The sequence below is a fragment of the Oncorhynchus nerka genome, linkage group LG9b (assembly GCF_034236695.1).
Source record: "Oncorhynchus nerka isolate Pitt River linkage group LG9b, Oner_Uvic_2.0, whole genome shotgun sequence".
Lineage (NCBI taxonomy): Eukaryota > Metazoa > Chordata > Actinopteri > Salmoniformes > Salmonidae > Oncorhynchus > Oncorhynchus nerka.
In genome coordinates this window covers 14,581,966-14,604,798 of record NC_088424.1, presented here as the reverse complement: position 1 = coordinate 14,604,798, position 22,833 = coordinate 14,581,966, and the positions used below count along the sequence as shown (strand labels likewise).

The 22,833-nt window shown below is 41.0% G+C and overlaps 1 pseudogene; it reads right to left on the bottom strand.

Moving 5' to 3' along the window:
• LOC115114319 (thymocyte selection-associated high mobility group box protein TOX-like) overlaps positions 1–22,833 on the bottom strand; it is a 57,640-nt pseudogene that overhangs the window by 10,731 nt on the left and 24,076 nt on the right.

Sequence of the window (22,833 nt, the reverse complement as noted above, 5' to 3'; positions counted from 1 at the left end):
GAAGCAGGAGAGAGAGAGAGCACAACAGTGATACCAGAGTCCTACAGAGTCAACTGACCACTGCTCTTATGAAGACTTATCACAATAGAAGAACTACAGCTCCCAGGTTATGTCTGGTTCTGGTCCCTACCTGTGAGACCAGGCTTGCTCTGTATGCAGCCAGCTGCTTCAGGTATTCCTTCTTGGCAGTCTCTGTCTTCTTTTTGTACACCTTTAAAAGACAGAACAGTAAACATTGCACTTCAGTTGCCAAACTACTTCATTCCTAGAAATAAACCTATCTACCGGGGTTAGTGTTTATGTCCTATGAAGCTATTATGATGCTAAATAATACTCAAAAGGTTTCCAATTTATATAGAACTAGATTGTTCCTCTTCACAATCCATCCATCCGTCTGTTTTTGTCTGTCTGTCTGTCTGTCTTCCGAGCTGTTGCTGTTCTCTCTCCAGGAAGTACACTGTCCTGTCCTCAGACAGACATCCTCCTCCACCTTTACTGCTATGCTCCTCTCCGTGTGCAGCTCTACGCCACACTGGAGGTGTGTGTGTGTGTGTATGTGTGTGTGTGTGTGTGTGTGTGTGTGTGTGTATGTATGTGTGTGTGTGTATGTGTGTGTGTGCGGGCGTGCGTGTGTGTGTGTGTGTTTGTTTGAAAATGTGTTTCTGAGTGTGTGAGTGAGTGTGTGTGTGCATGTGCGCGTTTGTAATAGGACAATAGCACGGCGCTTACTAGAATAAATATGTAAAAGCTTTCTCTTCCATTTGCTTCTGTCAAGAGGCCATTTGTAAGTCAAAACACACAGTAGCATTCACAGTAGCATTCACAGTAGCAGAGCCACAGGACCAGGGAGAGCCACTAGCTACTTCTACTGTGAAACTGTGAAAAGGATTTAATGTTGGTTTTTTCATCAACTTTTTCTCCCTCTTTTTTTGTGTGAGAACAACAGCCTTATACTCTATTATTTTCTAATCTAATACACTGAGTGTACAAAACATTAAGAACACCTGCTCTTTCCATGACATAAACTGAATAGGTGAATCTAGGTGAAAGCTGTGATCCCTTATTGATGTCACTTGTTAAATAAACTTCAGTGTAGCTGAAGGGGAGGAGACAGGTTAAATGAAACATGTTAAGCCTTGAGACCATTGAGACATGGATTGTGTCTGTGTGCCATTCAGAGAGTGACTGGGCAAGAGAAAAGATTGAAGTGCCCTTGAACAGGGTATGGTAGTAGGTGCCAGGCGCACCGCTTTGTGTCAAGAACTGCAACGCTGCTGGGGTTTTCACGCTCAACAGTTTCCAGTGTGTTTCAAGAATGGTCCACCACCGAAAGGACATCCAGCCAACTTGACACAACTGTGCGAAGCCTCGGAGTCGACATGGGCCATCATCCCTGTGGAGCGCTTTTGAACACCTTGTAAAGTCCCCGCCCCGACGAATAGAGGCTGTTCTGAGTGCAAAAGGGTGTGTAACTCCATATTAGGAAGGTATTCCTAAAGCTTGGTGTACTCCGTGTATATTATCATCTATTCTATAGCGTCAGAGTGGGGCGGATCCTGTCTAATGAAGTCCAAGAAGGAAGTGTATGTGAAGAGGTCTGAGGAGGTAGGAGGATGCATTGTACTATCGGGGCCGTACCTGTTTCTGTTCCTCTCCGAGGCCGTCCCACATGGAGGCCACTATCTTGGACACCTCTCCAAAGGTAGCATTGGGGTTGGAGCCCTTGATGGCTGCCTGGGTGTCTCTGAAGAACAGAGCGTAGGCAGAGACTGGCTTCGAGGGTTCATTGGGGTCCTTCTTCTTCTTCTTCTTGGGGGTCTTGGGCTTTTTGGGAGTCTCGACCGCTGCCGGTCGCTTCTCTGCCTGATGAAGAAAGAAGGAAGGAATGGTCAGACTATATGTGCTTCTGGAGTGAGCCAAGTGTGTGAAGAGTGAGTGTTGATTGTTTAAATAGATCAGAATGGACTTTAATAGTAGATACGCTATGTACAGTATACTGTAGGACACAGAGTTTTTCCTTACCATGATCAGGAAAAACTCAGGGCACTATTTAAAATGTTGACTGTATATCCTTCCTAACATTTTCCAGAACATTCATAAATATTTTGGTTTATTTACCTGCTCTTGTCCAGTAGGAATGAATAATTGTTTAAAACAATTAGTTTTCTATGTGAGATAATGAACATGACCATGAATGTGAGAGTTTGCAAACAGATAGAAATCATTTCTGTATAAAAAGACCTTGACAGATGTTAGTACCGGTAGTTACAACTATGCAAGACTTTCATTTATCCATCAATTTATGAATATGTTTAGAAATGGCTTTATACAGGAAACACAGAAATAGCCATAACTCTGAATAGTGCAGTGCACATTTCTGAAATGTTGACCGCATTAGATTTTATACTCCACTAAATTAAACATAAGGATTTTTCCAGAGGGGCACATAAAATATTGAAATAGTTTCATTTTCCAAAAGATTGCTATTTGCAGTTAAAACATACGGTGGAAATAAGGGTGTGGAATATGGCAAAGGTGTTTGAGAAAAGTACCCGTTGGTTTGATTTCCATATAGTGTTGTATATGCATGGAAAATGGCACCGTTGTATGAGCAATCACATAAGCATTAAGATAGCAGCTCTCCACTGTGACTCCCTTCTCCAAGGGAAAGGGTAAACAAATGTAATGGCACAAAGGTTACAGATGACTCACACTTATACAAATAGGTGTATGTGTGTCTATGTGCATGCGTGCGTGTGTGCGTGTGTGTGTGTGTGTGTGTGTGTGTGGGGGGGGGCTGTATAATAAGGAAGTTAGTTGTTTTGTGTGTGTATATGTTCACGTGTGTCGGTTCTCTCTCTCTCTCTGTGCTCTCTGTGTGTGTGTGAGTGTGTGCCACACACGTGCATGTATGTATCCATCCCTATGCTCACCTTTATTGATTCTTCATTGTCATCCTCATGTACGGAACTAGAAGGAGAGGGTGTGGCCGACTTGCTCCCAGGGGGAGATGGGGAATTATGGGTAACGTTGTTCCCGCTCAGTCCCAACTGGGCATTGAGTTGTGATTGGTTGATGGTGGTCAGCTGACTCTGATGTCCCATGCCTGATTGGCTCCTGGGTCTGAGCGCTTCCATTGGCTGATGGCTGCTGTACCGGGAATCGGAATTGACCATTTGTTGCATCTGAAAAAAACAATGTAGATTGGTTTTTAAATGGCTTAAAAATGGCATTCAATAATGTTACTCTTGACAATGGTTAACCTACTCTTAGAAACGCTCTTGAAACATCTGCTTGTTCACACAAATACTCACAAATTTTCCTTCACACACTGAACATTGTTTCAACCATGACTGATACAACTTGCATCCTTCAGCACAGGGACAACATCATTTTGGTCTATTTGGTTTGATTGAATAGTGTGGCCCCTCCCTTCCTGAGTGTGGCCAGGTCACCTGCTACCATAGGGACTGACAGGTGCCGTGAGCGACGCCTCACGCCTGCTATTGTCCCTGACACAGTGTCCTACACAATGTCCCTGACAGGAGGGGCTTACATCAACACCAGGACAGGTGACTCCTGTTAACTGTATAATCTACAGAGAATTAATCCCATCCATCCCCTCCAGCTAACTAACACCTTAACCCCTTATATCAGAGATGGAAGAGGAAGCGAGACACCCCCTTCGCTGTTTTTTTCTGCTATTTTCTTACCTTTTTTACCCCGTGTTCGTGATATCCAATTGGTAGTTACAGTCTTGTAACATCGCTGCAACTCCCGTACGGACTCGGGAGAGGCGAAGGTCAAGAGCATTGCGTCCTCCGATACACGACCCTGCCAAGCCGCACTGCTCGCTTAAAACCGGAAACCAGCCACACCAATGTGTCAGAGGAAACACCGTACAGCTGGCGATTGAAGTCAGCATGCATTACACCCAGCCTGCCACAGGAGTCGCTAGAACGCGATGGGACCTGGACATCCCAGTCGGCCAAACCCTGCCCTAACCTGGACGTCGCTAGGCCAATTGTGCGCCGCCTCATAGGTCTCCCGTTTGGCTGCGACACAGCCCGGGATCGAACCCGGATCTGTAGTGACGCCTCTAGCACTGTGATGCAGTGCCTTAGACCGCAGCCCCAGTCGGGAGGCCCCTTTTCTGCTTTTTTTCTGCTTCAATGAAAGTCAATGAACTAAGTAGAACAGCTTATGTCACCACGACCTCTTGGAGATGGTCATACATACTGATCAAAAGAGAACCATGGCGCTCTCCCACAAGCCTGGCTGGTGCATGAAGCCCGTGAATTCAGTCAAACAAAAAGGTGTAATGGGTTCGCACTCAAAAAGATGTTGCATAAAGCTTACTTGATTATTCATTGTTTTGAATTATTTTCAGGGATAGATACAATTTGATTTGAACTCAAAACAGCATTTGTAAAGAACAACAGATGGGCAGCAGGTGGTTCTAATCAGGGTTGCCACTCATCTGCCTATCAGAGATGTGGCTTTTCTGGTCTACCTTCTTACAAATGAGTCACAAAGAAATACAGAATTATAGGGTATGGGAGAGGGCACGGAGGGCAAATCACAAATCAATCGCCCCCCAGGTGTCCGCTCACCTAAATACATCACATCAATTCATGAGATAGCCCGGCCACAAAGGACTTCAGGCACAGCCGTTCATAAATATGCGGGGCCGACTCATAAATGACATGCAAAATCTGATAAGGACAGTGTTCCTGTGTAACAGTCTAAATTTGGCTTATAGGAAGGAGGTGAAATCGAATGATTAATTTCAACCGTGTGGAGATACAGACTTGTATTTATATGTCCACATGGCTTCTCTGTGGAGTCATTTGTTGTCAATAGTCCCGACCTCTACGCGCTGGATGAACTTTTCCTCCATCCCGACGCGACGCAATGCATAACAGAAAGATTTCGCCCTATAAAAGTGTCTCGCAAACGGCGAGGCGATGTCTTGACGTCGAGCAGTACTTTTATGTTCTCCAAGTCGTACTTTCAAGACGCGGGATGTTTTTTCTCTTCAATTACAAACCTTATTACAAGAACACTGTAACATATCCATAACTCCTTTCGTAGGGCAAGTTACACATGACTTTATTTGATAGGTCCTAGAAGTCTGAGGGCACACAACGTTAGAACAGTTTCTTATGGTGCTTACAAGAGGTACATGGGAAGCATCCTTCTATGAAGGCCTGCTTGATGGGTTTCTTCATCGTTTATTGGTGAATGAAGGTGGATTCTGGAAGGCGGAATTTAAAGAGGAGTCTGAGGATAATAACTGCCAATGTTTATTGGCAATAGACTTGATGCCATTACAGCTGTCATTGAAAGTAGGTATATAGTTCACAGAAAACGGTTTCTTCTGTTTTGTTGGGATTTATTAAGTAACTAGCTTCTGTTCAAGCTTTTGACAAGCCAGGTATCGGGGTATCGTCTCAAGCGAGAGAAAAAAACGCTTGAGGAGAGAATTTGATTGTCTATCATATTCTTCCTCTGTGTCACAGATGCTACTCAGTCGATGAAGTTGGCTTACTAGTAAACCTCTTTTTAGGGGGGGAGGGTGGTAACTCTCAGCTGTCAAAACAGTGTTTTTATCTGTAGGTTTTCTGTAAACTGTAGTACTTGGAGATCATCCCTTCTTTGTAACAAGTACATCTAAGAAATGCATAGAGTTAATGCTTGTTTCCATAGTGAAGGAAATCGATTGTACTCTAGAGTTAATGTAGGAGTTTAATTTCGGAACCCGTCCAGAACACGAACCAATATTTAACATGATCTTTGTAAGGATTATATTCCTAAATAAAATCCAATTCAAAATATTGATCTAAGGTCAGTGTTGTGTTGTTGTTGTCATGACAATCATGACAAGGCGGCAAGAGCAGACTGGTACACAGGCTAACCAATCTTTCCCCTTAGAGCAGCTCACCCACTGAACACCTCCTCTCTCTATACAGATGTGTGACTGTTGGTACAGCCAGATAGGACATGGGTGATGTGGTAAGGGGAAAAAGGGTGATGTGGGTGTAACTAAAACGGGGGGGGGGATTTGGTGTCGGGCCGTTTGGTAACCGCCAGTAACAGCGGAACACAACCTAATCCCCATGGCGACGTGGGGGAACTTTCCGAATTATCAGAGAGGTGAGTCACAAGCCAGGTCATCATTATGACACTAATATGAATGGATGCCAAGGATTATTTTATCTCCGTCTGTCTCCAACAATCCATATCTGATGGTATAGTCTCTGGCCATTCATTTATCAAAGCACCGATGGTTGATTATACTGAACGCCATTTGAGTAAGTGTTATATTAATAGGTAAATCGTCTAAGAGAAATTCACTTCTGCAGTCTTTTAACCTTGTAAATTGGGATGATATTCATAAAAATGTCTGGTTCTGGGAATACGATATAGGCCTACAGATAAATTGTTGATACAATAACATGTGGATGGATTTCTATGAGAAAAAAATGGCAATTCTTTTTTTACAAACAGGAAATTGGTGGCAGTGGAATGCTGGTAAAAAAATATAAAAATGTAAATGAGATTGTAATTTAGTCCATTTAAAACTATGGGGAGAGGAAACAACTTATCTGTAGGCCTACATCGTTTTCCCTGAACCAGCCATTTTTCTCAATATCTTCCGCAATTTAAAAGGTTAGACGATACACTGCTTTTATCCCCAGTTCTGTGAAAAAAATCCCACCTGCAGAAGTGAATTTCTCTTCGACGATTTACCTATTAATCTAACACTTACTCAAATGGCGTTCATTATAATCAACTATCGGTGCTTAATAACAATGAATGGCCAGAGACTGAGAGAATGAAGGCTAAACGTATAGAAGAAGACATGAGGCTAATGCCCCAGACCAATAGAATCGACCAGCCTCTTTCATTCCTCGCCGTGGCAACAAGCTCTCGGCCCCGTTGCCTGGCAACCATAATTCATAGCCACTCTAAATGGATGTTCTGTGAGAACATTAAGGTGAACGGGAACAAAATGCCCTTTGTCAATCTGGGGAATCTTTCAGCCGGCACGTCATCCTATCCGAGCTCCTATTTCCTTTTAGTAAAAGTAGTTTACGAATGCTGAGCAATAGAAAACACTCATGTTTCGAAGTGTTTTAGCTACCGAGTGAATGTGAAACATAATATAGTGGTAGCTAAAATGCTTGGCTTAAAGTGGAAAATAGGCTGTGATGGCCAAACTTGGAAATCATTAAAGTCCCCGCACAGTCATTCTGATTCAAATGGAAAATAGCCTTTTAAGTGACCAAAACATCACCAATCATATTTTTGGGAGATGAAAAAAATGCTCAGAATTTGAGTAAATTCAGTGAGGCTTAATTCCATTCATTCCACTCCACCCATTACAATGAGCCTATCCTCCTATATCTCCTCCCATCAGCCTCTTCTGTATGCCAGTAACTAGCTAACAGCAGACACAGATGAAAGGGAAACTTGTAAGTATCTTTGCTGACACAAGTCAAATTTTGGCACCAGTAGACTACCGAGCTAGCTATGCAAACCACAGCCCTCTGTGAACACACATCCTGTGATGATAGTTACAAGGTGGTATTATTTAAATTAGGTAAGAGAATAAGATGTTACCATTGGTGTATTAAAATGAGGGGCTTCGTGTGATAGGGCGGCAGATAGCCTAGCGGTTAAGAGCATTGGGCCATTAACCATAAGGTCACTGGTTAAAATCCCCGAGCTGACCAGGTGAAAAACCTGCCAATGTGCCCTTGAGCAAGGCACATAACCCTAATTGCTCCTGTAAGCCGCTCTGCATAAGAGCTTCAGCTAAATTACCGAAATGTCAAACTAAGCCCTTAATAATCCCGCCTCCTGAACTCTAATTTTTGACACAAGGGAGCGGACCAAAACCTAGCAATGTACCAGCTACAGTCATTTTTCATACTTTAGTCATCCTACTTTGATCTGGTTCCATTCAAATCAGGCCATTTAAAAAAAAAACATGATTTTGACTGTGCGGGACCTTTAAGCTCCACATTGAAAACCCGAAATTGGGTTATATGGTTCAAGAACAGGGTTGTGTGGAGCTACACAGCTACACCTGTCTGATTAATGGAAATAAATATGCAGCAGGGAAAATCATGAAGAGCATGTAGACAGCACACAGTGCAATCATGTCGTTCCTCAGTGGTGAAGGTGCTGTTGAGACATAATATTGTTGTTTATCGGTGAACATAGTGAACATGGCCAAGGGCAGAGAGAACCTCTGGCTGAGAGTGGGACGTGAGAAGTTTCACTTTGACTTGAATGGGAGATTAGGTCCAATACCTATGCAGAGTGGTAAACCACGATTAGTCATGTCACCTATCACATCGTGAGGTTTCTGCAAGGAAAGACAAATCCAAAAGTTTAGGTTTCATTTCTCCACTTCTTGAAAAGTCAAGACTTGAATTGAGCGTATTTCTGCTGAATGTCACCCCACCAGTTTGTTTTCGATTTCGAATGAAATGAAGGGGAAAAAGCTTCATCAACCAACTGACAACTCATGGGTCATCCAAAAGAACACTGTTCCTCCATCCTGGTCCCGGAGACCCAATGTGTTATCCAGGCTTTTGTTCTTTCCCAGTGCTAACACATATGACTGAACTAACCGGCTAATCGTCAAGACCTTGATTAGTTGGATGAGGTGTGTTGTTGCTGGGATGGAACACGTGCCTGCACTCACAGCTGCCATCCAGAACAGAAAAACCCACGTACGTATTTACATTGATCTCTGCACACTGCTTGCTCGTGGCATCAGGCTAGACTCACCACAGAGAGGGTGCTGGACATTAGGCCGCCATTTTGGCTCAACAGCCCTCCATCCTGACCCATCATGTCCATTCCCTGCAAGTGGAAGGGGTGCAGGCCACTCTGGGAGTGAGAGGGTGCCAGCGGGTGGTAGGAGCCAGACTCTGACTCCGGTAGGTGGGGGTGCAGCATGTGTTCTGGGATGGTGGGAGGCGTGATGGGGGGAATGTTGAAGTCTTCATCACCCAAACTGGGCACTGGGTAGGACTGCAAAAGAAGAGGAGAGGAAGAAACGTTTGAGAAGAAATAATATGACAAAATGATCATTTAGCAAATGTTTTTAAGTGGATATGCAAGTCCACCCAAACTGGGCAGTCAAACACATTAGGCCTAAGAACACAATAGAGGTGGATGCTACACTTTGGTAGTAGTGGACAATGTAAAGCTCTTTGAGTGACTGGAAAATACATCCAATTCATTATTATTACAGTATTATAACCCTAACGCTCAGCTACAGCACTGGAATACAGAACATGCAGATTACATCAGATCATTCTAGTCCTCATTAATAGACTACTATGGTTCCATGAGTCTTTATTAAGACTGTGCAATGGGACATCTGTAAATACCTTGTGAATTGATGCTATTATTATTAGGCAATTAGGACTAATGATGTACACAGCCTCAAACAAAACGTTTTTATGATCAACGATACCAACAATGAGGATTAATCATCATCGTTGATGCAATCATGATTACTTGAATTAATTCATGCATTAATGATCAACTACACATAGGATACATATAATCTCATTTTGCATGTCAACAAATGTGTGTGAATGTATTTGGGCATGTTTTTCAATGATTCGGGCTAAATAAAAGGGGGTTTGAGTGTAGATAAATGTATGTAAATGTTCCCTCGTTAACTTCAAACGAAAGGCTTCTTTTATGCGTCTTGACAGTCAGTTCCACTTGGCTGTGCTGTATTCTATGTCTTTTAAAAGCCCTATGTCCTTCCCTCCCTCCCAATCTCTTTCGACCCCTTTATAGCTCGCCGGGGAAAAATGTAAAACAGCCAAGGCAGATGAAAGGCGGTATAAATCTGAGGCAAATACATGAATTATTTGGTAAACACTGCAACAAACTGCAATCACTTTGAATCAACAGGAAATATGAGGTATGATCTACATCTATACAGCTCTGGAAGAGGAATTATTTCCATCAAGGGAGAGAACTATTTAACACGTTCAATTGCTCTTGATCAGTACGACTCGGAAGGTTTCAGTTAACTCGGTGAAGCTTTCCAAAAGAAGACAGCACAACAAGTCAACCTTCTGATACAACTTGAAATGTTTTCTTTTTCTCTCTCCCCCAGAAGCGACTTTTTTTCCCAGCATCATCGGCGGGCTCAGGAGTTACGTTCTGCCTCTACTAACTCCTTGTTGATTCCCTCCAAGATTTTCATTACGGCTAATTTACAGCTTTTATTTTGCTGAAAACAAAATGGAGCTGACAGAAAGCCAACTCCAGGCAATTAGGCAGAGAATCAGTTCAGAAACCTATCACTACTGAAATAAATAGCAGCCCAACTGTTCTTCCAAAAGATGGCAATAATCGTTTTAATGAGCTTCCTTCGACTTCTCTTTCCTTCCCTGCCGAAAGCCAACGTTTTGCACACATTTGCATATTTGATTGTGTTTCCTCTCACAGATGTCAACTTTGGTTGGTTGGTGTGAAATATGTTGGCATAATTCATACAGTAAGGTTTTCAGGAACAATACATTATTTAGCTGTCGTAAAAACAACAACAGATGCCACAATTGTTGTTGACTATGGTTACTTTGATATTGATACTTCAAATTTGACCAATTATTTCATTTTCACGATACATAGGCCTACAGAAATACCTTATATAGGAACGGAAAAGGCCAAGTCAATATTGTGTCAAAGACGTTTTAAAGTATGGGCATAAAACATTGATAATTACATAACAACAACAAACTTGACAGTTATATAACTGTCACTTCCTGTGCAGAGTTCTGGTGTAGTCGTTGTTATTACATTCTGCGGCCCTCCTAGAAAAACACACCCATCTTTACTCTGGTTTTCTGATCACTCACACTGAAGAGTCTTGGGAGAACTTGGGTTGTTTGCTCAGAAGCCAGACACACAGCAACATTATGTCTAACTTGAGAGTGATGGTGTGCTGCTGCATACCACGTGATCAACACGAGAGAAGAGAGACAAATCTCCAATTGAGAGAGAGGCAGAGAGAGAGAGAGGCAGAAAGAGAGAGAGAAGCAGAGAGAGAGGCAGAGAGAGAGAAGCGGAGAGAGAGAGGCAGAGTGAGAGAGAGAAAGGCAGAGAGAGAAAGAGAAAAAGGCAGAGAGAGAGAGAGAGACGCAGAGAGAGAGATCATCCTGTCTATTACTGACGTTATCATAATTTGTTCTAAAGGTGAGGAATTGGATGTCCAGGTCATGGTATCAGAGGTCAACACAGTGATATTTGTTACTGTTCAGTCTATTTGGTCTCGGATAATATGATGAAGACAAACACGACATGTTGTTTCATGTTGTCCTCCCATTCTAACACACCGACACCATCTGTAGTGAATAAAAATAGAAAGATAGGTAACATATTGGACCTCCAGTCCAGATACAGTACGCCCACACAGCTGTAGCCTTGTGCTAATTAGCACCCTAAAGAAATGTTTTTCTCCAAACTAACATGGACAGTATCGGAAGGCCGTATTACCAAGTAGTTGTTCTTTCTCTGAAAGGCCTTGCTATTCATTTGTCAAAACCAAAACCTTCATATTGCCCCGTGTAAGCACCTTTTCTAATATCAAGCCTTGTTCTGAATATATATATAAATAAATAAATATAAATAAATATATATATATATATGTGTGTCATTCTCTTCAATCGCCCATTGTCCTTTTCAGTCGAGAACAATAGATGCGGTAAAGAGATCAATCAAACTTGAGCAAAACAATGGAAATACCATGGCAACGCCACTCACGTGCTCCCCCCCCCCCCCCCCCCCCGTAGGGGAAAGATTCAGAATCTCCTAATTTCCCCCTATACAATTTTGCCTATTGTTTGGCTATTGTGTATATGTGGATTGTATTTCACATTATTTTCGGGTAAAAATCGGAGTATAAGAGGTCAAACCCAATATATAGAGGTCAAACCTAATACATTACATTTACATTTAAGTCATTTAGCAGACGCTCTTATCCAGAGCGACTTACAAATTGGATACATGCTTGTGTCATCGTCACAAATCAACTGCATTACATCTTCAAGTACCACCACCGCTTTCTATGTGGCCACTATATGCTACCAGCTTACACGAACGGGAGTTAGCATTTTTTTCGAACCCCGAAAAGGACCATTTCTAAATATTATGCAGCAAAAACAGCCAAATATTTCCAAATCCTTTTTTAGTAAACCACCTTGTGGGTCTGTTAGAACACAAAAATCATAATGGATTAGACGAATATCCACTTTCCCCCGCGGTCTGCATTCCATTGATCCCATTTGAGTCCCATTCTGCTCAGAACGATGCAAATGCCTGCTGGTGGGCCTATTTTGATTAAATCCATTCAAATATATTGTATTCATATTACAAATGCCCCTTTAAAATGAAAAATAAAAAATCCTAACATGAGAAGGATATTTAGTACATTGCAAGACACGGCAGGACAATTTTTGTTTTTTTGTTTAGCCTCTAGAATGACTACGATTAGCAACAGTTGCAGACTATCAGTCTTCAACCTTAGTTAAAACAAAAAAACAGACCTATGACTTATAAAGCAACGTCAACCAACATCAAATCACAAAATTGTATTTCTGTTTGAAGATGAGTGACAACTGATGAGTGCAGTGCAGACCAGCGATCTTCAAAAGACCACTGCTGAATTTGATCATATCGAGATATTTCTCTCATTTCAATTCACTTATTTCAAGTCAACATGCCATAAATAATGCTGTAAGATTAAGTATGTGGGAGATGGGGAATTCCCTCCAACCAATTTAAGCCCCCATACCGCCTACACACAGTTTTTATGATGAATAATTATTGTTTTATTTTGCCAAAAAAAATTCCAGTCAGCACTTAACCTACCCATAAACCATTTGGCTAATCTGGCAAGTCACTTTCTTATTCGTTTAAAAAAAATCAGTGATCAACTGTTTATTAGTTTGATATAAAAGTTTAGACAAAACACAATAGCTATTTTAGATTGGCCCAAGATAAGCCTGAGTAAAATAATTGATGTGGATTAAAAAGCAAAAAAAGAAATAGAGCCTCTATATGTCTTGTGTGTCGTAACAAAATTAGATCATTTTGCCTCAACGGCATATAAAGCTATCATATGAAAAGCCCCCCCTCAATTCACATTCAAATATGATTTATTGGCACAAGAATCTGCGAGCTGCAATGTTGGCAATGCAATTAATAATGAAACAACTTCTTTCTGCCTCTCTCTTTTTCCATCTACAGTACAGCCTTATTCTAAAATGGATTAAATTGTTTTTCCCCCACAGTTGACAGTACTTGTCAGAGCAAAAACCAAGCCATGAGGTCGGAGCAATTGTCCGTAGAGCTGCGAGACAGGATTGTGTCGTGGCACAGATCTGAGGAAGGGCACCAAAACATTTCTGCAGCATTGAATGTCCCCAAGAACACAGTGGCCTCAATCATTCTTAAATAGAAGAAGTTTGGAACCACCAAGACTATTGCTAGAGCTGGCTGCCCGACCAAACTGAGCCATCGGGGGAGAAGGGCCTTGGTCAGGGATGTGACCGATGGGTTCTCTGTGGAGATGGGAGAACCTTCCAGAAGGACAACCATCTCTGCAGCACTCCACCAATCAGGCCTTTATGGTAGAGTGGCCAGAAGGAAGCCACTCCTCAGTAAAAGATACATGACAGCCTACTTGGAGTTTGCCAAAAGGCACCTAAAGGTGAACTCTTTGGTCTCTTTGAACTCTCTTGACTCTTGGGTATGAAGCTGTAATCGGTGACAAAGGTGCTTCAACAAAGTACTGAGTGAAGGCTATGAATCCTTTTGTAAATGTTATATTTCTGTTTTTTAAATTTGTAATAAATGTTCAAAAATGTCTAAAAACCTGTTTTTGCTCTGTCCTCATGGGTTGTAGTCTGATACATGAAAAAAACCCGATTTCATCCATTTTAGAATAAGGCTGTAATGTATTTTTGTTATTGAAAAAGTCAAGGAGTCTGAATAACTCCCTGAATGCACTGTATATTTCTCTCAACACATAAAACCGAGCACAAATCTAAAAGATGTGAGACTAGTTCAGGTTTCACAATATAAGAATAAATCATCCTAAGGACAGCCCAAACCTCATTTACCCGACATTTATCTTCAATCGCCTACTGAACCAAGAGGGAACATGAAGAATCAAACATATTTTGTTCTGGGATAGTTATTCAAACATTTTGGATTCTAAATTCAAACGTTTTTGACTCTGATCGGTTTTAGGGGTTCGTAATTCTATTCTGTGGTGTGTTTTCTGCCTGGCTTGTTTGAGAGCAATGCACTGCTGTGATGTTGCTCAACCCTGTCTGCTGCTGAGAGCTTAGGTTCAAGGTGAACAGAACTGTTGCTGCCAATAAAACAAATGTCCTGATCCCAAAGGAAACAGAGCAGGTGAGGTGTGTTTGTGTTTTTGGTTTTACTGTCCTTGTGGGGACCAGAAGTCACAAGGATAGTAAAACAAGGAATAATTGGACATTTCGCTGGTCCCCACAAAGAAAAAAAGGCTTAGGGATTAGGTTTAGGGTTACAATTAAGATTAGAATTAGGATTAGAGGTTTAGGATTTAGGGTTAAAATTAAGATTAGAATTAGGTTTAGAGGTTTAGGAGTTAGGTTTAGGGTTACAATTAAGATTAGAATTAGGATTAGAGGTTTAGGATTTAGGGTTACAATTAAGATTAGAATTAGGTTTAGAGGTTTAGGAGTTAGGTTTAGGGTTACAATTAAGATTAGAATTAGGTTTAGAGATTTAGGAGTTAGGTTTAGGGTTACAATTAAGATTATAATTAGGTTTAGAGGTTTAGGATTTAGGGTTACAATTAAGATTAGAATTAGGTTTAGAGGTAAAGGAGTTAGGTTTAGGGTTAAAATTAATATTATAATTAGGGTTAGAGGTTTAGGATTTAGGGTTACAATTAAGATTAGAATTAGGGTTAGAGATTTAGGAGTTAGGTTTAGGGTTACAATTAAGATTAGAATTAGGGTTAGGGTTAGATTTTTAATGGGAATCAATTGTTTTGTCCCCACAAGGATAGTAAAACAAACATGTGTGTGTATATATACAATACAGTACCAGTCAAAAGTTTGGACACACCTATTCATTCAAAGGTTTTTCTTTATTTGAACTATTTTCTACATTGTAGAATAAAAATAGTATGAAATAACACATATAGAATAATGTAGTAACCAAAAAAGTGCTAAACAAATCAAAATACATTTTATATTTGAGATTCATCCTTTGCCTTGACGACAACTTCTCACACTCTTGGCATTCTTGCAACCAGTTTCATGAGGTAGTCACCTGGAATGCATTTCAGTTAACAGGTGTGCCTTGTTAAAAGTTAATTTGTGGAATTTCTTTCCTTCTTAATGTGTTTGAGCCAGTCAGTTGTGTTGTGAAAAGGTAGGGGTGATATACAGAAGATCAGTGGTGGAAAAAGTACTAAATTGTCATACTTGATTAAAAGTAAAGATACCTTAATAGAAAATGACTCAAGTAAAAGTGAAAGTCACCCAGTAAAATACTACTTAAGTAAAAGTCTAAAAGTATTTGGTATTAAATATACTTAAGTATCAAAAGTAAATGTAATTGCTAAAATGTACTTAAGTATTAAAAGTAATTTCCTATATTGAGCAAACTAGAAAACACAATGTTCTTGTTTTTTTATTCAGGATAGCCAGGGGAATACTCCAACACTCAGACATAATTTACAAACTAAGCATTTAGCTCCCGAGTGGCACAGCAGTCTAAGGCACTGCATCTCAGTGCTAGAGGCATCACAACTGACCCTGGTTCGATCCTGGGCTGTATCATATATATATATACAGTACTGTATGTGTGTGATGTGTGTCTGGGTGTAAATGAAAGAGGGATGAGGAGGGAAGGGAAAAGCAGACAGACATATGAATGGACAGACTGGGACAAGGGGGAGTATGGAGGGAGAAAGAGAGTGAGGGGATAGAGAAACAAAATGTGTGTGTGGGAGTCATCTTTCATAATGAATCATTCTTCATCCTCAATATGCCAAAGTAATGAGGGCTTTTTGACTCATAGTATAATGGTGACCTTTGGTTCGAAACATTGTCATAACGCACTTTAGAGAGAATTGTTTAAATTAAATTGAAATTGTTAAAAAAAAAAAAAATTCAACCCAGGATTCAACAAAACATAGACAACATAGACAACAAAACATAGGCTTAGGGTTTCAAGCTTTAGTTGATTTCAAATGGAATCTACAAGTTAATAAAAACAAATTGGGGATTCTCGTCTCCATCTAAACCAAAAATCTAAGTTAAAGAATATGACTACATCAAATCAAATTGTATTTAAAGTGCATTTAAAGTTTTATTTGATTTAGTCCTATTCTTTAACTTAGAAATTTGGTTGAAATGGAGAAGTGAATCCATATAAATGATTAATTTGTAGACAAACTGGAATTAAAGCCAGACTCAGTGGCACAGATGGAACTATCCAAGCAGGAGATACATCTCCTTTAAATATTGATATTTGGTTGCGCCGACAAAGAAACACAATTCAATATCGCTTTTGCAATACAGTAAATAGCCTATTAGCTTGTCGAAAAGTTAACAAATGACATGCTGGATTCATGTCTCCATTTGAACCAAAAATGAAAGTTAAAGAAAAAGATTAAGCCATTGGCTCAGATGGAACTAATCCAAGCAGTAGATACATCTCCTTTAAAATGTTGATATTTGGTTGTGTTGTCAACCAAACACAATTTAACATGACTTTTGTAATACAGTACATAGGCTAAATTTAAGAATATCTTTCAAACTTGTGACACTATTTATTCAACTATAAAATGAGTAAAATTTCCAAATTTTGAGGTTACTGTAACAATACATGTATTTTGATGTAATCATAGAAAGCGTGCATGTTCAAGGTAACACGGAAAGGTCACAGGTCTGTGGAGATCTCCACAATTGCTCTAATAATCTGCGCAGAATCTCGAACGGCATTGATCACTTGACAATGTACTTTAATAATCTCAGTTTGCAATCCAGGTCATTTGGTTGTACTATTAGATATAGCACAGTGACAACACATTAAGTTGTTCTATACAGTGAGGGGGAAAAGTATTTGATCCCCTGCTGATTTTGTACGTTTGCCCACTGACAAAGAAATGATCAGTCTATAATTTTAATGGTAGGTTTATTTGAACAGTGAGAGACAGAATAACAACAAAAAAAATCCAGAAAAACGCATGTCAAAAATGCTATAAATTGATTTGCATTTTAATGAGGGAAATAAGTATTTGACCCCCTCTAAATCAGAAAGATTTCTGGCTCCCAGGTGTCTATTATACAGGTAACGAGCTGAGATTAGGAGCGCACTCTTAAAGGGAGTGCTCCTAATCTCAGTTTGTTACCTGTATAAAAGATGCCTGTCCACAGAAGCAATCAATCAATCAGATTCCAAACTCTCCACCATGGCCAAGACCAAAGAGCTCTCCAAGGATGTCAGGGACAAGACCTACACAAGGCTGGAATGGGCTACAAGACCATCGCCAAGCAGCTTGGTGAGAAGGTGACAGCAATTGGTGTGATTATTCGCAAATGGAAGAAACACAAAATAACTGTCAATCTCCCTCGGCCTGGGGCTCCATGCAAGATCTCACCTCGTGGAGTTGCAATGATCATGAGAACGGTGAGGAATCAGCCCAGAACTACACGGGAGGATCTTGTCAATGATCTCAAGGCAGCTGGGACCATAGTCACCAAGAAAACAATTGGTCACACTACGCCGTGAAGGACTGAAATCCTGCAGGTCCCCCTGCTCAAGAAAGCACATATACATGCCCGTCTGAAGTTTGCCAGTGAACATCTGAATGATTCAGAGGACCACTGGGTGAAAGTGTTGTGGTCAGATGAGACAAATGGAGCTCTTTGGCATCAACTCAACTCGCCGTGTTTGGAGGAGGAGGAATGCTGCCTATGACCCCAAGAACACCATCCCCACCCTCAAACATGGAGGTGGAAACATTATGCTTTGGGGGTGTTTTTCTGCTAAAGGGACAGGACAACTTCACTGCATCAAAGGGACGATGGACGGGGCCATGTACCATCAAATCTTGGGTCTCCTTCCCTCAGCCAGGGCATTGAAAATGGGTCGTGGATGGGTATTCCAGCATGACAATGACCCAAAACACACGGCCAGGGCAACAAAGGAGTGGCTCAAGAAGAAGCACATTAATGTCCTGGAGTGGCCTAGCCAGTCTCCAGACCTTAATCCCATAGAAAATCTGTGGAGGGAGCTGAAGGTTTGAGTTGCCAAACGTCAGCCTCGAAACCTTAATGACTTGGAGAAGATCTGCAAAGAGGAGTGAGAAAAAATCCCTCTTGAGATGTGTGCAAACCTGGTGGCCAACTACAAGAAATGTCTGACCTCGGTGATTGCCAACAAGGGTTTTGCCACCAAGTACTAAGTCATGTTTTGCAGAGGGGTCAAATACTTATTTCCTTCATTAAAATGCAAATCAATTTATAACATTTTTGACATGCGTTTTTCTGATTTTTTTTGTTATTCTGTCTCTCACTGTTCAATTAAACCTACCATTAAAATTATAGACTGATCATTTCTTTGTCAGTGGGCAAATGTACAAAATCAGCAATACTTTTTTCCCTCGCTGTATATATGAACAAAATATCTGACATTGTATTCCCATTTGAACTATGTTGTGCTTTTAGATGGTTGAAAGCGCAGTGGTAACACATTTCGGTGACTTCTGAACCAAAAGTCAGACATAGATTTTCCATTGGAATTTGGTTGCACCTTTTAGATGGTTGAAAGTGATAGCTAACACATTTGGAATCAAACAAACTTTTGGCTGCATTTCTGAATGGGTGAAAATAGGTTGGTATCTCATTGGTCAAGGTATCAACCAAATATTACCCAATTATTCACGTTGAAATGACGTGGTGTGTCCAGTGTCTGCCTGCCTTGTGTCTGAGCCCTAAAACCCACTGGTGTTGTACTTGTTCTTGTATATTTACCCAGGGTAGCCGGGGGCCATCGGAGTGAGCAGGGCCTTCTCGTTTCCACAGGGGTCCAGTCTGCTTGGCGCTGGTCTGCGTCTGGTGGGGGTTGGGAGGCACACGGAACTACCAGAGGGGGACACAGAAAGGTCAATGGTCACCACGGGGTCATAGAAGGGAGGAAGGAAGGACCCTTAGGCACAGATCTAGGGTCAGATCCACCTCCTCAAATTAGGCCAAATAACCATTGGAGTGGGAATGTAAAACTGGCCTTAGATTAGTGTCTAGAGAATAATGACAAACAGCAGAGCAACATGCTGGTCTCTGGACAACCAGGATGCTTTATCTAACCATCATATATCCAGGTTAGCCTCATTGAGATAAAGTCTATTTTCCAAGAGACCTGAATGTAGCTCACTATGGTAAGATATTTACGATTACAGAAATATTTCCATGTATGTATATATCCATAAATTGTATGGATATCGATATCTGTTCATGTACATGTGTAATACATATCAACTTTATCACTACATGGACTATATAAGAGAGTGAGAGAGTGCTCCAATGTAAGCAGCTGTGCCATAATGAAATATATTTCCCCCATACATTCCTGAGTACTCCCTCTACAATACCCTATATCCATATTAATAATACCTCCAATATTATTTATTAATGTTGAATACACCATATAAACAAATCCCTTAGGGGTTCATTATGGGGGCATCTGGCAATCTCTATGACTAAGTAAATGATACAAATATTTTCCGTAAATAAAATAAAGGTTGTCATGGCTACGGCCGACTGTGTGAGTGGTATACAGTAGATTAAATTATGTCCATACACATGATGCAAAACACTGTCTGATGCAGAATGACATAACAATGTTGACCTCGACAGATGCGTACTTCCATAATTGATTTTGATTCATTATTCACATCCTGTCAAATACACATTGCCTAAGATGGTTCAAAGTGAGATGTGGGGGGATTGGGTTCAGCATATTACTCAGATTGCATAGCTATGAATTATACACGTTTTAACATCTCTGGTGAAACAAATGCACCAGGCATCCACACCTCAGTAAATGTGTTTCTGACTATAGTGAAGGGTGTTTCATATATGCGTGCGGGAAGGTGTGAATTCTTCTGAAACAACACCTTTACACATTTTAAGTTATGTGGCATACCACGAAACCCCAAATAATAATTCCCCAACACAATATTCCACTAACCTGACTGTAAACCTTATTTTCGATCGATGTGATTTTCTCCAGGGATAACTAATTCATAACACTTCTATTTCACAAGAAGAAGAAATTCAACTGAATAGAAAAAGTGTTAACTTGACCTAGATAGTTTTTGTGTATGTATTGATATGTAGGCTAATAAAATGTTGTTCGTGGGGCGACGCACAATTGGCCTAGCGTCGTCCGGGTTTGGCCGGTAGGGAAATCCTTGTCTCATTGCGCACCAGCGACTCCTGTGGCGGGCCAGGCGCAGTGCGCGCTAACCAAGGTTGCCAGGTGCACGGTGTTTCCTCTGACACATTGGTGCCGCTGGCTTCCGGGTTGGATGGCGCTGTGTTAAGAAGCAGTGCGGCTTGGTTGGGTTGTGTATCGGAGGACGCATGACTTTCAACCTTCATCTCTCCCGAGCCCGTACGGGAGACAAGATAGTAGCTACTAATCAATTGGATACCACGAAATTGGGGAGAAAAAGGGGGAACATTTTTTTTAAATAAAAAATAAATAATTATACAACATTTTCCAAATGAATCAAACCTCAAAACCGAAGTTGTCTCGATTACATATGACTTCACACCCCAGACTTAATACTTGGTGGAAGAACCTTCGACAGCCATTACAGCTGTGAATATTTTTGAATAAGCTTCTACCAACAACAACTCTTAGCGCAACATGTATCCATTATTATTGTCAAGATTGCTCAAGCTCAGTAAATTTGGTTGGGAGTCATTGATGGATAGCAATATTCAAACCTTGTCTGTGACTTTAGAGCAGATTTAAATCCGGACTGAGACTTGACCATTCAGGAACACTGCTATTCTGGTGTGTCTTTGGCATTACACACTGTGTAACTGTCCCGCTGAAAAATAAAACTGTATCCCAGGGTTATGTATTCAGAAGACTGAGGCAGGGTTTAAACTAACTTTTTAGCTTGGCTTTGCTCCTTTCATATCTTTATATGATCCTGACAAACTCTCCAGTCCCGGCCGGTGACAAGCATACCCAGAACATGATGCTGCCACATTTACATTTAAGTCATTTAGCCACCTCAATACTTGAAAATATCCTATTTTAGGACAGCCGTATCCTATTAAGAGCAATTTGTGATACCAATGCTTCCTGTAATGCTAGCGACCTCCATTTCGCTACAGCCCCCAGACAAAAGGCTAATTAACAAAAAGCCTTTAGTTAATTAACAAAGTCAGTTAATTACCCATTTCCTACAGACAGGAACACTGTGTTTGAACTAAAACACAATAAATGGGAAATTATAGCTACATGAAAGACTCTCTCATCTGGCCATGATGGCTACCTCAGGAACATACGATTCTTTATAAATATTTGATTGTGTTGCGTCCCTTAAGGCCTCACTCACGCACACACACGCACGCACGCGCACACACACACACACACACACACACACACACACACACACACACACACACACACACACACACACACACACACACACACACACACACACACACACACACACACACACACAGATACCCTCTCCTAACCATTAGCCTGTCCACTGGGCCTTATCTGAGTGGTATTTACACTTATCACACAGCCCACTGTTAGACGCTCCACGCTCAAAATGAGTTTCACCCGAGGTCAACCCCAACAACACCAGGAACACACCACCAGTATCCTGAAATAATCCACTATCCACCCAGGGCAGATAGCTACTGTAGCTCTCCTACTACAATATAGGGAGAAACAGCCCTACAACACATGTACACATGAAAGCTCCTCTCTTCAGTGATAGATGCCAATCTACAGGCCATTTAAGCAGCAGTCTACTCTACCAGACCTGGGTTCAAATACTATTTCATAGTTTGCTCTAGCCTGCTGGGTGTGCCAGATTGGCGGGACTGGCAATTTTGGGACTATTCTATTGGTTCATTAAGTCATGCAAACTCAAATAGGCAGAAATAGTATTTGAACCCAGGTCTTATCTACTCTACCCAGCCTAGCTGTAGCTCAGGCTGGTCACAAGGAAGAGCCGTCGATTTTGGATGTTTGAAAAGGTCCCAAGGACATAGATATTGGCCTTTGTAGGCGCTCACCCCAAGCAGGAAGAGTACTTGTTGACAATTAATGGAAACATTACAGTATGTTTTATTATTTTGTTTTAAGCCTTCCCCAAATGGCCCTAACCTTAACCACTCTGAATTCATACATAAACGTACCCCTGTTTTAACTGTTTTAACCCTGTAACCATGTGGAATTAACCCTGTAACCATGTGGAATTAACCCTGTAACCATGTGGAATTAACCCTGTAACCATGTGGAATTAACCCTGTATCCATGTGGAATTAACCCTGTTACCATGTGGAATTAATCCTGTAACCATGTGGAATTAAACCTGTAACCATGTGGAATTAACCCTGTAACCATGTGTAATTAACCCTGTAACCATGTGTAATTAACCCTGTAACCATGAGGAATTAACCCTGTAACCATGTGGAATTAACCCTGTAACCATGTGGAATTAACCCTGTATCCATGTGG